General features: G+C 42.1%; 1 protein-coding gene and 1 long non-coding RNA gene across 2 annotated transcripts in view; one reads left to right on the top strand and one right to left on the bottom strand.

Moving 5' to 3' along the window:
* STARD13 (StAR related lipid transfer domain containing 13) overlaps window positions 1-17,404 on the bottom strand; it is a 285,297-nt gene that overhangs the window by 134,586 nt on the left and 133,307 nt on the right. The window lies entirely within an intron of this gene.
* On the top strand, window positions 3,191-16,960 carry LOC146444811 (uncharacterized). Its single transcript, XR_014852517.1, has 3 exons — window positions 3,191-3,737; window positions 5,604-5,679; window positions 16,912-16,960. It is a non-coding gene; the product is annotated as an uncharacterized LOC146444811 (long non-coding RNA).

The raw sequence follows: 17,404 nt of genomic DNA, 5'->3' as shown, positions 1-17,404 counted from the left end.
ACCCAAAGCATGGCCAAGCCAAAAAAAGAGTGGGAGCATCTGAAATCAGTCTCCAAAAGTAACCCAGGCAGTTGCTTCTGGAGAGCTCTGCAGCTAAGTGTATCAAGGGTATCCTGTCTGATAGGGCTGTCACAGCAGGCAGTAGAGAGGATGTCAGTGGAGAGATAAGAGGAATTGTACCGGAAGAGCTAGAGGAGATCAAGTGGGGATTTAATCTCTACGAGAACACAGAACATACAAAGGATTGTGGGACATGAAGCTCAGGTGAGACGAGATTTGTCAAAAAGACTGAGGGTGTATCTGTGCCATAGACACAGTGGAGGCAGCCTTACAGAGCAGAAATCCTAGCAGCAATCTCTGTAGATTGGTAAACCACAGCTAAACCTTGAAAATTAGAGACAAAGCTTTCTCTTAAAAGAATGCTACTGTCCCAAAATTAAGTTTGCAAACTTCAGTAAGTCTCAGAATTGAAGTCACCTGCTTAAATCTAACTTAGCCCTCTTCCCACTAGCCACTAAGACAAAGTCTCATCTTCATCTGCACATGGAGTTTCCAAGGATCCCATCTTATGATGGACAATGGTCATGTATCAGCCCTGCTGCAGCTCTTGTAGGTGGGAGACAGAAAAAAAAAAGTAAATGGTGGCCCTGTAGCAGAGCAGCTTCCATTCTTCTCTGTTTTACACCAAGTCACTTGAAACAAAATCTGACCAGACCACAAGGAACTGCATATTATTCATTCCCTGGGTGCAGTTTAGTTAAGACCCCAAATGCTGATTTGCACAAAATGTTGTGCAACAGCAGCCACTGAGAGCCATAATTTGAATACTAAAGTAAATAATTCAAGTTCTGACTCTCAAGAGTTGATACTCCTGGGGATAAGCCTCATTTTGCATCTTGTTTCTATCTGTAAAATGGCAACAATGTAACCTTGCAGCTTCTAGTAACACAACTAAAACATTAATGGTATGACACATGCCAGACAGTGCTCCTAAGCACCAGGCTCCTGAACACCTGAGGGAATTTGTAATTCTGTGCTCAGTCCAGGATTTAAGAAAGCTGCAGTACAGCAGGCTCTAGGTTAAGAGATTCAGCAATGGGGACTGTCACTTTCTGCAGTAAATGAGGCCGAAAAATTCTGAGCAAAAAAAGCGTGAGGTGATCATGTCAATCAATCATGTCAGTCATGACAATCCTACCCTGTGAGGAGGCTGTGCAATACAGCAACAGGGATCATTACCTCTGGTGTTCCCTGACTTCAAAGTAATGAATTAATTATTTTATTTTATTTTAGTGTATAGTAACTGAAAGAATGCCATATAGAGGGTGGCACCTTCCCCTTACACACAAGGAATGCACCAACTGTAACTTGTGTTTTACTGTAACAGGTGATCATGATTTGAGCAGGGATCTCAGAATCACCTTAGGTCATCACTTTTGGAGAATCTGTTAAACACCGAAGTCAAATTCCTTAAACAATGGTTTTCAATAATGGCATGATGGTTCAGGATTACATTAAACCAACAGTATTTTTATAAATTTTCCAGTGAATAGGTCCCTACAGGGAGTTAAAATTCTGGTACATTTCCCTTTCAGTTTGTGAATTCCAATTTAAACCATAAGCATAGGGGAAACAGTGTAAAACACCTCTGCAAATATTACAAAAAGCACAAAAAACCCCTAAGGGTGTAATTTTTGGCACTGTAGAGGGTACGCCATTGTTTAAAAAACAAATCCCAGTCAGTGAATCAGAAAAAGTGACTAAGAGCTGCTGGGCACCATAGATCTGTCCTGAATAAGAGACAGTCCAGAGCAGCCCTGTCCAGGGGCATGCCAGGAGCCAGGCTGCTGCTCATCACCTCTGCTGTAAAGGGTGAGGGAGGGAGGGAAGTAGCACACTGTAGCAGTCTTTTCATGCACAACCTACTTTCCACAGCAACCCAGACATGCTCTCTGTCTCACTGGGAGAAGCTGAGTCAAAGTTCAGCTCTCTCCTTGCTCTAGCCAACATTCAGTTCCTTTGTCCACCTCACACCCCTGCTGCCCAACAGTGTCCTGCTGCCATCTGCTCCAGCACATGGACATCAGGGCAGAAATGCTTGCCAAGGAGCACTGAGGAAAGCCCTGAGTAACCTGCTCTGCTCCCAGTGCTGATCCTGCTCTGAGCTGGAGACTAGACCAGAGAATTCCCAACACCTCATCCAACCCTAACAATTACATCATTTTTATGAATTATAAAAATGTGCTTACTTTTTTTAACAGGTATGTCTTGGGCAACTGGTGTCCGGATCCTTAACAAATAGATAATTTGTTATCTATTTGTATCTATTTGTATTTATTATTTTAATAAAGAGTAACTATGTAAGTGACTGCAAAGCCATCACCCCAGCAAGGATTTAATCACAAGTCTTTTTTAGTATGATGGCTGGAATATGACAGTACACTGATGGTCAAAACTGCATTTCATTTTGATCATTGCTCTTTAACATTAGTTAACAGTTACAGTGCTTCTTCAACTGACAGTCAGAGCTGCACTGCATCAACTTTGAGAAAAAGGCAGAACTTGCACAACTTTCTACCTGACTAGGACCAGATCCATTGCAATGGAGAAGAAGATGGTCTGGAGACCAGCAAGTAAGTGACACATTTAGATCAGCTTAAATTCCCTGCCATCTCATTAACAAAGCTGGAAGAAGAGGCCTAGGAATATAAACTGCATCTATGCAGGTCAGCGCAACAAATAAATACAAAAACAATGACAAAAATGCCAGAGACAGAAAAGCATCAGAACAAGAGAATGTATCTGGAATCAACAGATATTTGTACACATTTCATTATGCCGTCAGATAAATAATTTAATTAAAGGGCAAGTGCATCAGCGTCTCACCAGTATATACCAGTTTATTATGAATAGCACTTAAATTACAGCAGTGCATAAACCCAGGACATTAATATTCTACCCACCTTAAATAAAAAGTTTTGACTCCATCAATTTTAATACCCTCTTGCTTTAAGAAGTTGACTACAGTATCATGGCAGCCTGCCCAGGTTCTTTGCTCAATCAAGCAATAGTTGTCTTTGACCAAAAAAGAAAAAAATAGCCAACAGTACCCTTGCTGAATGTCTGCTGGCATCTGCTATCAACAGAGGAACAAGTGAATCAAATGGAAAGCTGCTTAGTATTTTGGGTAACCACTATATTACAAAATTAGTTGTTTTAGTAATTCATTATGGAAGCTACCCAGTTTAGATGAATTTTGCAAAAAACTACTATGCATTTTTTTATCTATTACTTTAATTGTATGTACATAACAACTAATGTGCTCTAGACATAGCCTGAAAACCTGCATCATTTACCTCTGTATTATACAATACCAGTATGTCACAGTGCCCTAGGCAAGGTCACCAAACTCCTAACAATGCTGTAGGATGTGGCAGACGAATCCATCTTTACAAATTAGACTTCATTATGCATGATCCTGCTCATAAATCTTGATGTATTGTTTGCCAGTATAATAACTCTACGTTCTAGTTGCATGTACCCTCTAGATCTTCTATTTCACAGAGTATTTTGCACATACAAACTGGATGCATGTTTCTGTGCATAAAGCGACTGTGCTGCTGCAATAGCAGTGCTCTAAATGAGACCCAACCTACTGGAGCACCTGCCCTGCTCTGTGTCCTTCTGGTGACCACCTGGGGATGGAAAGGCTGCAGGAGGCCGGCTTTCCAGAGCAGGTAGGTGACCTGAAGCTATAAAAGCGCCTGAAATGAAACAGACCAATTTTCTTTGGGAGTTGTGGTACTTCTCACCCGCAAACCCTATGAGGAACCAACCTGGTTGGTTAGACTTAGCAAACTGATCAGAGAAGCAGGTGAGCCAGTTTCCCGGAGGCAAAGCCAGCCCTCTTCATTTCGGAGATGCTCAGGAGATGCCTCCGACACGGAGAGACCGCCAGGTTCAGCCCCGAGCCCGCCTGCTTGTGCGAGCAGCGCGGCGCTGCCCGCGGCACCCGGGCAGGTGCTGTCCGCACGGGCTGCGGTCCGACCTGTCCGCACGCTGCTCCTCCCGCAGCCCGACCCGCCCGGCGCTGCCGGCAGCCTCCGTGCCGGGAGCTCCCCGTCCCGCCCGGGGTCTCCTCGCTCCCGCAGCGGCAGCGGAGCTGGTGTCCCCCACGCGTCCCCCCGGAGCGGGACCGGCCGCGGCCGGGACGTCCCCCGGGCTGTCCCCTCGGGCTGCCGCGGGCAGGTAGCGCCGGCCGCGGCGCGGCGGGGACTGACCTGCGAGCCGCCGCTCCCGGACATTCCTCCACAGCAAGTCCCAGGCTTTGGCGGTGGAGTCCCGCAGCTGCTCGCTCAATGACCTCCGGAGCTGCGCCTTGGCCGGGCGGCGCTGGCTGCTCATCCTCGGCGGCTCCGCATGCCGCCCCGGGCAGCCCCGCTCAGCGCCGGCGGCAGCTCTCCTCGCCGGGGACGGGCGGCGGCAGCCACATGGGGCCGCGGGGCAGCCCCGCCGCGCCGCACCGCGTCACCGCCGCCCCGGGCGGGCGGCCCTTCCTTCACCTGAGCGCCGCCCGCCCCGGCCCCCGGGGCAGCGCTGCCGCCGCCAGCCGCCCTCGCTCCCTGCCTCCCTCCCTCGCTCCCTCAGCGCCCCGTCCCGCGCCCGGCGCCTCGCCGCCCTCCGCCCTCCTTCCCTCCCCCGCGCCTCGGCCCCCGCGGGGCGGGGAAGGTGCCCCGGGCTCCGGCTCGGCTCCTGCTCTGACCGGGACCCCGCGCCCCTCGGGCTCAGGCACCACCGACGGCCCGGGACCCCGCACGGCCCGCTGCCCCGCGCCTGAATTCCGTGACCCCGCTTGTGCCCGTGGCCCTCATTTGGGAACTGTCCGGCCGAGCCCCCGCGGCTGCCCTGCTGTCAGCTCCCGGCCGCCTCCCGCTGCTGCCTCTGTGCTCCCTGGACAGCGACAGGGAGCTGCCCGCCGGCACCCCAGCCGTGCCGCCCAGCGCTGCGAAGGGCCGGCGTCCGATGCTCCAGGGAGAGGTCACCCGCCCCGAGGTGACAGAAAACCTGGCTGACAATGGGCTGCTTTTTTTTGGAGGCTGTAATAGGTGCTTCGCCCATGCTTCAACTTTTGTGGAAAGACAATTAGTTTTTTTTTTCCCAGAGGCCTAGGTTTATCAGCTCTCCATGCAACATCAAGCTGTAGTCCTCACAACACAGCCTCTTCTTTCCCACTTTCTATGCATTCCACCCACTTACTCCCCACCTCCCTCCCCCTGCATCACTTCTTCTCTTACATGCTCTTGTGCTCCTATAAGGTTTCAAAACTAAACCCTGGCAGACACTTATTGCACACATTTACAGACTAAAATGAATTCTGATTTCTCCATCTGTAGATTAGCCAGAAAGCAATAGCTGACCCCTTATCCCATTTAGGAAAGCCATTTTATGTCTCTGCTTCCTCTGTGCTCTGTGAAATACTGTTTTAACTGGCCCCTTCCTGATCCTGGATGTTTCCCCAGCAGAGAGTCTGATAGCTGAGAAGGACAACAGGGCTTCATTTCATTTAGTCACAATCAATTACTTACTGCTTATTCTTTTGGCAGAGTATTTGTGATGTGCAAGGAAGAGGCTGTTGATCCTGCGACTGAGCACCCTACACTGAAAGAGCTGAATGCTCCGGTAAAGCAGTCGTGTTAAACATTATCGATATCACCATCTTGTTTAAATTAAAACTGTAACTGCAATGTCAGCAATACCCATCTAAGCTAAAAGCAAACAGACAGATGTATTCCATGTTACCACTCTTTTAATAACATCTTCTGCTTACTTTGTGATGTGAATTTGTTTTCCTTTGTCCCTGTTCTTAAAAGGTTCATCTGAAAAGGTTCATGTTAGACTATGCTAGTTTAGCTGATACAGTGGAGACGATGTGCTCGTCCAGAACTTGTGCAGATGTTGTATGTCACTCCTTGCCTGCAATTCCAGCTACAGTGTCCTCCAAATGACTGAACACTCTTTTGAGAAAAGGGATGCCTTCCAGGGATGGATGCATTGAAGATCTGGAAGGGAGACAGCATAATTATGTAAATACTCCCACATCCCATGACCCAGAGCAAACACCTGCTGATGTTAATGGGAGAAGAGAGGATTACAGTGCCTACAATCAGCTCCACTGCCCAGTAAATCTGCCTCTGACCTCTGCTTCTCTATTTAATCTCTTACCAACACAGCCATTACCAGCACATAAGACCTACTATGCCTGCTTTCTGCCACAGGCTTTTATCAGCTAGAAATCAGGCAGAGATGAGAAATTAATTTCTCGTATTGTATTCAGCTGCCCTACAAAGAGGAGCCATGACACACAGTCTAAAGGTGAAATAAACTGGGTTTTGAACGTTTTGTATCATACTGCTGTGTCACCACCCACAAACACCAGCCCTCATCAGCCAGTACTGCAACCTTCAGCAATGCTCTTCTGGCAGCCACGCTTGGATGCACCATCTCAGCGTGCCCAGCCTGTCTGGAAGACAGATCTCCCTTTCTTCAGTTGCTGTCTGCGATGGCCAGAATGTAGCAATAGAGCAAAAGACATTGTCTTCCCTTCTGTACCATTTTGAAGATGTTACTTTATCAAAAATATCCCTAGACTTCCACATTTACTGAAAGCAGCTAATTAGTGACTAGATACTAGCAATTGCTAATTCCATGTTAATACACCACAGGTTACTAAGATAAACTGCAGTGATATGGCTATATTTCATAACACAGAACTGAACTGGCAAGCCTAGACCAAACTCTGTGGCAGGCACTGATAAAAGTCTTCACTAATTTCAGGTACTTTATTGTGGAAAAATAAATCTAGAGGCAAGATCAGATACTGTAGTTTTCTCCCCAAAGAAAACAGTGCTATTGAGTAATGAGAACACATCTCATGCAGCTACTGGCCCATTCCTACTTTATGCATTTAATCATAGTAAACTGTTCAAAAGTTGAATTACCATCACTAGTATTTTTGATGTATTACACCTTGTAGTAGCACTTACAATAAGCTATTCTACAGAATCTGCTTGAAGGAGGGCATGTGTTAGGAATCATTCATAGGTCAAAGATGTTTCATTTCCTTTTAGAATGTTAGAAAACCTGACAAAATGGTAAAATTCTGGTCTCTCACACATTTTTCTTATGTCGGTTAAGTGTATAAGTAGCCAGCTGATCAGTGTTCTTTTTTACCGCTTGAAACATTCTGACATGTAGCACAAGATGGCTAACATTTCTGGGGGAATGAAAAGGAAAGCACATTTTCCACAGAAAATTCAGTTTTCCTGCTTGATACTAGTTTTGGCAAAATTGTTCTTTTCAGAGTAATTGCAATGAAACCACTGTACATGATGAACAGAAAGGAGGAAGTTCCCAGTTGCCATAAAAGAAGCTGAAGTATTTTATTTGGTTTTGCTCACTAATAACAGAATATTGGCAGGAATGAAAGTACTGTCTTCAAATCTTGCAAGCATGTAAAATGCTGGGGGAAAGTCTAAACTAATTATACCCACGCTCTGATGCCATTGTGGTGCAGAAGTCTGATACACTAATTACATATTTAGCAATTTATAGTTCCTTCCAATCACCATGGTAATTAAACACCAAGTTAATTGATACTGCGTAATATTCTGGCCTCTAATGAGCAGTGTGTTTTTAATTTGTTACAGATTCCATTATGCAGCCTGATCTAGTCCTAGTAAAGTAACAGTACAAACTCTGATGCACCTGGTAAAAAGAGAATCAGACCTAAGGAAAGAGAACTATGACTACATCTCGGTTTGCCATTTGTAAACTACTGTGATAAAAGTACAACTTCTTTCCTTTCTGTCCTCTCATCCTTAATTATCATGAGTCAGGATTTTTTGTTAGTTTAATCACCTCACAATAGTTGTCTACTTATAGAAGAACAAAACAGGATATGTCTTGTGGAGGAAAATGTGGGGAAAGTAGATCCTTGGTTACTATGGGCTTTTTAGAGGACACAAGCTCCTTACACTTGTATCTCTTAGAAAGTAATATTAAAGCAAAAGAGGAAATAACAGGATCTACAATATCAATGATGCAGTCTGATGCTAATCAGTGCAATGCCAAATTTTATAATTAATCTAATTTTCCAGGAACTTACTGTAATGAAGCATCTTGAAATTTAGTATACTCAAAGTGGTGTTGCTGTGCTTCTGTAGCTTCAAATAGTAGCCCAGACAGCCTAGATATAAACACATCAAGTAATATTTATAACTTTGGCAGTGGTCTTTATCTCGTTAGGGGTCCTAGAGCTCTGGAATTTGTTTTCTATCACAGGCTAAAAGGTCTGAGTGGGATGTTGTAAGTCTGGGTTACCGCTGGAAGGGAAGAAAAGATTTGAGGTTTTCCACTGCTTGTTTTCCTAACAGCAGACTCCAGTAAATTTCATACTAATTCTGTGGTTGAAGTTATGTGAAAAGCACCGAGGGCATATGAGTAGGTGTCCTCTTTGACATCTAAGTAAACAAACAAATATTTTGGATAGAGAAAAATAAGAATCACTGTGAATGAGGACAAAATGTTCTAGCTTGTGCCCTGTCACTCTCTCCTTGCTTTTTATTTACATATAAAAATTATCATAATTTTAAGGTAGCTTTAATGAGAATCAGTTATAAATTAGTTTCACTCTTTTCTGGTTTATCAAGAGATTGGCACCTATATGTTCATTCTACTTCATTTTAGCTTTCTGAAGCTCTGGGAAAGGATCACTCTGCACTTTGCCAACAGCAGAGCACTGCTGGCTTTCATTAGTGGAGGCCAAATTCTTTCACTTTTGTTCACAGTGATTAATGCTGAAATAAATGGAACTTCTTGCAGTATTCACTGTGAAAAGGCTCTAAGTATGCTCAGATACAGACTACAGTAACAAAGTCTCTGCTGTTTGACTGTGCTCCCTCTCCCTTGCTAGAACAGGCATGGAGGGCATGGGGAGAAATTAAGCTTTTCTTCTGTTCATACAGAGGATGATACTTCATTGTTGTTATTTATAAAAAACTGTATTCTCAAAGCACTTGGAACCAGAAACTGGATGGAGCAGAAGTACAATCTTTGCCCTTGGGATATTGCAAATTAAATATAACACAAGATACCGGTGGAGAGAAGACCTAATTGGGGTAGGAAGGGTGGAGTATGAGAGAACAATAAAACAGTACTGGCCAGAGCAGCAACAACTGGTGTCCTTCTGGCTTACCAGAAGTAGTATTTAGAAGCACTGACAAAAAGTGCGTTTGCAAGAGAGTCTCCAAGGAGGTTAACGTGGTATTTTTATATATTCAGAGGACCAGCTTCCAAGAATGAGGGGCACTTTTAACAAAAGCACCCAAACATGTATTTGAAAATGCAACAAGTAGACAACAAAAGCTGGCATCCTGTACACACAGGCTGTGGGAAGAAAGCTTTTAATATTGAACAAATGATAGATGAGGCAAGGGAAGGGCCTTCAGACTTCTGTCAAGCAGCCTCTACTTGATGCACCATAAAGGCAGGATGAACTGCAATGAACAGTGACAGCAGAGAGCTGCCAGGGTATTTGCATTTGGGATGCAGTGCAGTAGAACAGATTGTGTCTATCAAGGAGAGTAAGTGAGAACAAAAGTGAAATGGTAAACATGGGATGAAATTTTTTTCTATAGCAACCACAATTTTTCACCTGGAAACCTCCTCCTGACAAAATCCATTATTTCTTACAGAATAAAAATTAGAGAAATCATGTGCTTTTCTGGAAAAGAACTGCTATTTTCCTGGGTTTAACACAGCAGAATATCCACTTTCTGGCCAGCGTTAACTTGCACTTTTCATCTTGCATTCTGGTTATATCTAGCTCTTGCATGTTATTTTTTAATAACCTCTCTACTTCTCCAGTCTCGTGTCCTTAACACAGTGTAAATTGTCACAGGAGATGATAAACTCCAGGTGAAGGTCCTGTGTGACAGGTAGAAGGTTGCTCTGTCATACGAGAATGGTGAAGAAGGGGACAGGGAGGCAGCTATGGTACAAATGATGACTGGATGGATTGCCCTTTGAGTAAACAGAGCACTTCTGTGGAACAGTAGACAAAAAAGCTGATGGTTCAGCTGAAATTCTGAAGAATTGCAGCCACAAGAGCCCTTGCACATTTCTCAGATAACAGAGGAGAAGAACGGACAAAACAAACCAAGTGCCAATAAACTTTTACTTCCTTTCGTAAGATGCTCTGTGGACATCTTTAAAATGTATTACATTGAAGATATGAAACCTTGTGCTGAGCAAAGCCAGTCTGTAGAAATAGCCAATTCTTCAATGATTAAGCAACTGGGAAAGTGGAATACATTCAATATGTGTAGATAAAGTGCTTTTTTACTGGAGCTGAGCTTGAAATTTTGAGGTGATTAATGCCCTTGAATAAGTGAGCAGCTATGTTGAAACACAAAATGGCTCAGCACAGAATATTGCCCCTCTTCTTCTCATTCCAGCTTCTGGTGTCTGACTTTCCCCCTCCTCTTCAGTCACTTGACAAAAATATATTGTTGTAAACTACGTCTTTCTTTGCTCTCAAAGTGCTCATTTCCTTAATATTGTTTTGGGACCTTGTCTAAGCCACTGTTTTTTTTCCCCCCTAAACTTCCAACTGTTATTACCATCACAGTAGAAATAATTGGAACATTTGTGTAAAAAAGCCTTGCCTTGCAGCAGTCAATGGCAATTTAGCACACACCATAGCTGGATATTGGTTCAGAGACCTGGGAGATTTTTCTCTTTTTTTTTTATAACTCTCCTGGATTACACAGGAAAACATGATCAATCTTGACAGCAGGTTCTAACAACAATGCAAGGGAATTGTTCCCCAAACCAATTTACTTACAAGAGTAAGAACTTTTTTTTTCAGATACACAAATACTCCTGTACACACACACTTCTTGAGTAATCAGGCTACTGACGGATGGCAGCATACTGCCAAGTATCAATATATTGCACTCTTCATCACTGGCCACACTGCTAGTATTTTTACATATTTAACAGATTCTAAATATATCTATTTAATAGATCTAAAAAGCAATGGTACTCATGTTTTTGGCCAGTAAATAAAAGTTGTGGCCAGTTGCAACAGGGCATAGAATTGCAGGTAGGCAGATTATAATGACCAGAATCAAAATTTGGCTGGGGCCCAAGGCAATCCCCATTAACCTAAACAGTTCTACAGGATCTTGAATCACTAAAGCTGATTTTAAATTTCTTCTTGATTCCACAATAAAGAAGGGCTAATTGTCTGTCCACAGTATTGTCTGAGTCTCATTTGAAGTGAAGGCTGGTGACGATTCGATTGTAAGCATCATTTCCCACAGCTCCATTGGGAAGGTTTCCCAGCCGGCTCAGAGCCTGCCTAAGCCCACTCCATCACCCAGCTCTGGCATTACAGAACTCTCTGTTCCAGCAGGCTAAGTGGTACAGCCATTCCTGGGAGTATAAAGGAGCTTAAGCTTAGGAAGAATGCCTGTTTCATGACATTTAACATATCTGGGTATTCCCACTGAGAAGCGGGATATTCATGCTGTGAAGAAGGGGCTGGACTAGGTGGATCTGCAGCTTTCTCTCCAAAAATGTCCCTGTTTCTGTGAGAACGTTTTGGTAGTGTCAGGCAGCACCTGTATTCCATTAACTCCAAAAGCATTTCAGTGTTTACAGTAACCAGGAAATGTCCATGTCTGTGTTATATTAACAAGTCAGCAGTAACAACTGCAGTTTCAGTTTTTAGAGCTATGCAGAGAACAGTTTACTTTGAGTTGCTGTGAGTTTTACTTTTTTTGGTTGAAACACAAAGAGGCCTGTAGTACTGAAACCATTACAGAAAGCTTTGGGGAAAAAAGTTATCAAATGATGCCCAATATTGCTTCAATAATGGCTTCATATAATCAGGTAGGCAAAAGCATAGCTGTGAATTGCAAGTCTAAAAAATACTTGTGGCAACAAATTTGTAGTTCCTTCGTCACATTTTGTTTGCTTGTACTCCTCCTGCCTACTGCATGTAAAGGGGTTTGCATAATGGCATAATTTCATTCAAGATTCATTATCTTGGAAGCAAAACTGTGTTATATTTTTATGTGGACTATACTACATATGCTCAGAGAGGTAAGCCATAAGGTGTCACTGCATAGAAGGCAGCAGACTTTAAAGGAGCACTGATGTGCTGCTGGAGAATTACAGTCTATGTAAAAGAATTCAACTGTGAGAAATTAAAGCATAACTTAAACCTATTGTAGTCTTCCAAATGCACTCCAATTTCTGCACGCAAGAGGCAGAAAATCTAAGCTATGCACTCATTTGCTTTTCACATAACTGAATTTTAATAGTGACATTAAATTATTATTATATAAATAGTAACATCAAAGACCATGGGAGAAAGCTAGAAAATACAAAGATTTTTTTATTTTCTCTTCTGGATTGAAAGCAGTACATGGTAAAGCAACTTAATTTACCAGAAAGGTAGTAGCAGGGACTGCTCTGCAGTCCAAGTATACCAAAGATAGAGAGAGCTTCAGGAGGTGTTTCTCCATCACCTGCTGCTGTGGAGACTTATATGACCAGAATGATGACAGAGGTCACAGCCACAGCTCTCTACCAATTGTGCCACTTGCCTGCCAGAAAGTTCCATCTTTTATCTATAATCACTTGAAAAGCTGATTTCAGAAAGAACAAAGAAAGCTTCAGCTCCCCCTTGCATCCCCCTGAAGCATTATATTCTAGCTGGCCTGATCCCCCTCTTAGTAACAGACACTTTCTTGAGACTCCACCAAGACATTTCTCCTTGACGTCATTTAAGTGTCACACAAATGAAGGAGATTTGCATTCAGGACTGTTCCAGGAGGTAAGAAAAGGTTGTTATTTTGCTTGTACACGTTGCTGGTTCCAAAGTTCATTTTTTCAGTATTGCTATGCCTTCTAGTGAAATCAGTTCCTACGGAAGATGTCAGAACATCTTTACAGTGCTGCAGGTACAGCTGTTGCTCATCTTGTTTACTTACACTACTGTCATGCAGATTCATTTCAACACCTTTTTGTCATTTTGGGCTGACACAAATCTGTTCAGCAGTAATTACCTGAGATTGTTCTACATTTCAGGGAATATTTTTGACTCATTTACATTACAAAAACCCATGCAAATTGCTTGGAGAATAGGTGCTAAAGCGTTTGTAACTCAGCAGGATCTTACTGCAGTGATAGCTTTTGAGATAGAAGATCAATTAATTTACCTGACAGAGAACATTTATATTAAGTTATCCTTGGTTTGATCCAAGTTTTCAGATACACAGTTTCAGAGTTTAGACCTTAAAAATATTTCAGTGACTGTCACTGCTAAAGGAGAAAAAAGTATCAGAAGTAAATATGAAACCCAAAACCTAGTTTACTTCTACCCATATTGGAGGCTATTCCCTATTTCTATTCTGAAATGTTGCTAAATGGCTTTACAGTGATCTAAAGTACTTCATTTCTCTCAGTCAAGTCATAAAGAAAACTGTTTCATCTGGAAAACATAATCCTTCCTTAGGACTTAGGTAGATTTGGGTTTATCCACCTCTCTCTTGTCCTATAGCCTATCTTTTATAGCTGTGCAGGATAAATGCAAAACAGGTTGTATGTGCTACTAGAAAGTAGCAATAGGCTCTTACTCTACTTTGCACAAGTATAAATTACCCTTTTAATGCAGAATTACTGAAACTTAGTGTCTTCTCAATAATCACCAGATAGAGCCTCCCTTCCTACAAGAAATGCTCTAATTGTTCTCAAAAAAATCCCAATAAGCCAACGCCGCAATTTAGACGAAATGCTAGTGACAATCACACATCAGTGGTGAAGTTATTGACTTGATGAACTAATTGTAAAAATTGCCATATGCTTCATGGGAAAATTTCATCCAGTATAGGTACTTTCTGTTCACTCTCACCATGTTTCTGAAGTATATATGAATACTTAAGGTATTCATATATACAGGTACCCTGTTCACTCTCACCATGTTTCTTAAGTACATATAAATATAAAGCTCTCCATTTCTTGCTGATTTGATGATCCTCATTAATTGGGGGAAAAGATTCCAGCACATGAGGGTGCTGCTTCTTCTGTATCTTGCATTCACTGGATATCTCTATGACTTAAAAGTGAGTAGGAATTTAGTGCCACAGCATTTTTTCATTGGTCAAGTAAAATTACTGTATCTCCCCTGCTTACCATCCTTCACTGATTTCTCTGAACATTTCTTTTTGTAGACAGTATTGTAATGTTGATGATGCTGGGCATCACTGTAATATAGTTCCCTGAATTTACATGATTACATTATAATAATATCAATGCTGGGTTTTATGGTTCATATAAATCAGTGTTTTATTTGCTTTCACAACTAGTGCTGCAAATTGAACAGCTGTTTTCACTGAGCAGTTTTAATTATGCTGTCCATAATGCTGCCTAGATATTTTTCTGAGCTGGTAACACTTCGTTAAGTATGCAGTATCAGTGAACACTTCAGATCATTCCTGAACATTACCTCACACTTAGGTAAATTGAAATCCCATCTTCACTGAGGCTTCAAATCACCTTGTTTTGGTGATTTGAATTTGGTTTTCAGAAATCTTTCTAATCTTCAGGACCCTAGGAAATCTTAAATTTGCTACAGATTTTGCCATCTGTTCACTCACTTGTCAAGATAAAAGCTTTAAAAGATACTTGTCCTAGTAAAATCTTTTGGGCAACCTATTATTAGCCTCTTTATTCTGAAAACTGACAAGTTTAATTTGTGTGTCTTTGGATCTTTTAGTAAGTTTATGTTCTATGACAAAAATTTCCTTCCCACGCTGATTTCTCACATTATTTCATCTCTATTTTGAATATCTGTGGAATATTAGTTTGGAAGGCCAAGATAAGTTTTATCTCTTCCTGTTTTTCTGTGCAAAAGCAATTTCTTTTTTCTTTTTACAAACCCATACTAGATCTTACATCTATAGTCTCATTTGGGAATTTTATAGATTGCTTTGTTGTTTTCAGAAACATATGATTATTAATATGGGAATCTGTAATTATTTTCACTGCCCACAATGACTTCTTTTCAGCTTTAAATATGGGTATCATTCTATCTGCTTTGGACAGCTGAACCTGATGAATGTATTCCAACACTTCCACTTTTAACTCTGTTTCTGACAGTGGAAATTTCTTTGTCTCTGTCTCATTTGCAAAAAAGACTCCAGAATGTACTCACATCCAGGCATTAAGTCTGTTAAGGAAAAGGCATTAAGGAAATACTCTGTCCAGGCACAAAAATTTAATGGTTTTATAAGCTATGCCCCTAAGTCTTACACTCTAAGTCCCTTTCCAATTTTCAGAAGTGGTTACAACTCACCATCCGGGAATATAAACAGGAATCTGGAATTTCAGCTTTTGGTCCTCAGTTTTTAAACCTTGCTTGTTACTGCCCAGAAAGGTGGCTAATCCCCAGCCAGTCAAGAAGACCTAACCCACAGGTGATGCAATGATAGACCATGATACGTCCATTAACCAGCAGAAAGAAAAGCAAGATTTTTTTCTTGTTGTTTTTATTGCAAGGGTGGGGAAGGAGTATTATGCATAGATTTAGCAATCTTGGAGAGTTATTTGTCCATTTCACTGAGAACCAGAGAAGAGTAAGATGCTCTGAACAACAGAGAGGTGTGGAGCAGAGGCATCAGGAAAGGTGGAAGGAAGGAAGGAAGGAAGGAAGGAAGGAAGGAAGGAAGGAAGGAAGGAAGGAAGGAAGGAAGGAAGGAAGGAAGGAAGGAAGGAAGGAAGGAAGGAAGGAAGGAAGGAAGAGCACTGTAAGGCATCATGAGGAGGAGAGTAACCAGACTATAAAGCGGCAGTGACTTTAAGAGGAAACTAAATAGTGAATAGAAATAGTATGGAGGAAAACTAAAACTGGATTTTGCAAAGAAGGAAATGTAGAGAAAGGGAACAGATATAGGCGAGTCCAGAAGACTATCAGAGACAAAACCAGTAGGTGGGATTATGAACAAAGTGCCATGGATGATGTCTGTTTGCATTGCTTGCCCAGGTTAACAGAATTAACTGAGTTAATTTTAAAATGCTTGGTTTTGCACTTCTTTCATTTTAACTTCATCTGCGAATCAGAAATGTTAATAAAATTTCAAAAGTAACAGATTTCCCTTACTTGAATTTTAGGCACTCATGGTTAAAAGAGAACTGAGGGAGGTGGGAAGATGGGCTGGAGACAGATGTCCCTGAATGGATGTCTCATTCCATCCCAAACCAGTTGCCTAGAAGAGGTGCTACAGTAGGCCTATGGAGGAGGACTTGATCTAGCTGAAGAAGATGCTACAATTTGAAAATGCCTCTCTACCCAGTTACAGAAAAAGTTCTTAGAAAGCCATCTTGGACTGGAGGCAAAAATGGAGGTATCAGTTCCATCACATATTTCCTGTTTCTGTGGAATTCTAATAGTATTTCAGTATTCAACCTTCATAGACTCCATTGAAAATCTCAGGTTGAGTGTGCTTCAGTTTCACTCTAGTCTTTTCAAAGTCTCTAATAGATTTAAAGCAAATTCCTCATGATTCTCAACAGAATTTGTGTTCTGAAAGCCTATAACTTGTTTCTTCCTTTGTTCCTTTTTAACATAGGCTGTGTTTTGATGTGGAGACGTAGGAATTGTTTTGCTGTTGAATAACAACTTTTGTCTTGCAGCACCAGCTGTAAAACATGAACACCTTGTTGGATCACACTCCAAATTCTGAAATAGGCATCCTGCCAAAGCTCACGGCTTCCTTTTTGTTTTGACTGTTGCAATGTTCTTGTTTCTGTTAGTATCACATTCCTACTACTTGTGCTTTTCAGACACCTACGGCCAAACTCAGTGTAACTCCAATGAGCTCATTGAAGCAGCAACACAAGTGAATTTGTCTCAGTATGTCTGTAAATTAACCAGTCATTTAAGCTGGAGAGTGACATTGATAAGCAATAACAGCACAGGAGTGGTGAAAGGAAGATATCTCCTAGTTTTGGACAGTTGACACTAACTCTGTTGTCAGATAAGTCTTACTGACTGTGGGAAAAGCTGAGTGGGAAAAGTCACACTCACTGCTTGCTAACTGTAGGAAGAAAACAGATCTGGAATGCAGAGGAAATCTTGACATTATCTGTTCCCCCAACCCCTACCAGCCAGGCAATCAAAATAACTAGCTGAGTATCGGCTGCCTCTGTTCCTGGCCCAAATAAATGTGCTTTCTTGACAGTTTTTGCTCACAGGAGAGGAGGCAAAGAGAAGGAAAGAGTCTAAAGTGGGTGTGGGGGAGTGTTTCCTGCCAAAAACCAGGAGCAGCTTTTCTGT

Source organism: Lichenostomus cassidix, chromosome 1 (assembly GCF_008360975.1).
Source record: "Lichenostomus cassidix isolate B80296 chromosome 1, HeHo_3.0, whole genome shotgun sequence".
Taxonomy (NCBI): domain Eukaryota; kingdom Metazoa; phylum Chordata; class Aves; order Passeriformes; family Meliphagidae; genus Lichenostomus; species Lichenostomus cassidix.
This window is presented reverse-complemented; position numbering and strand designations above follow the sequence as displayed.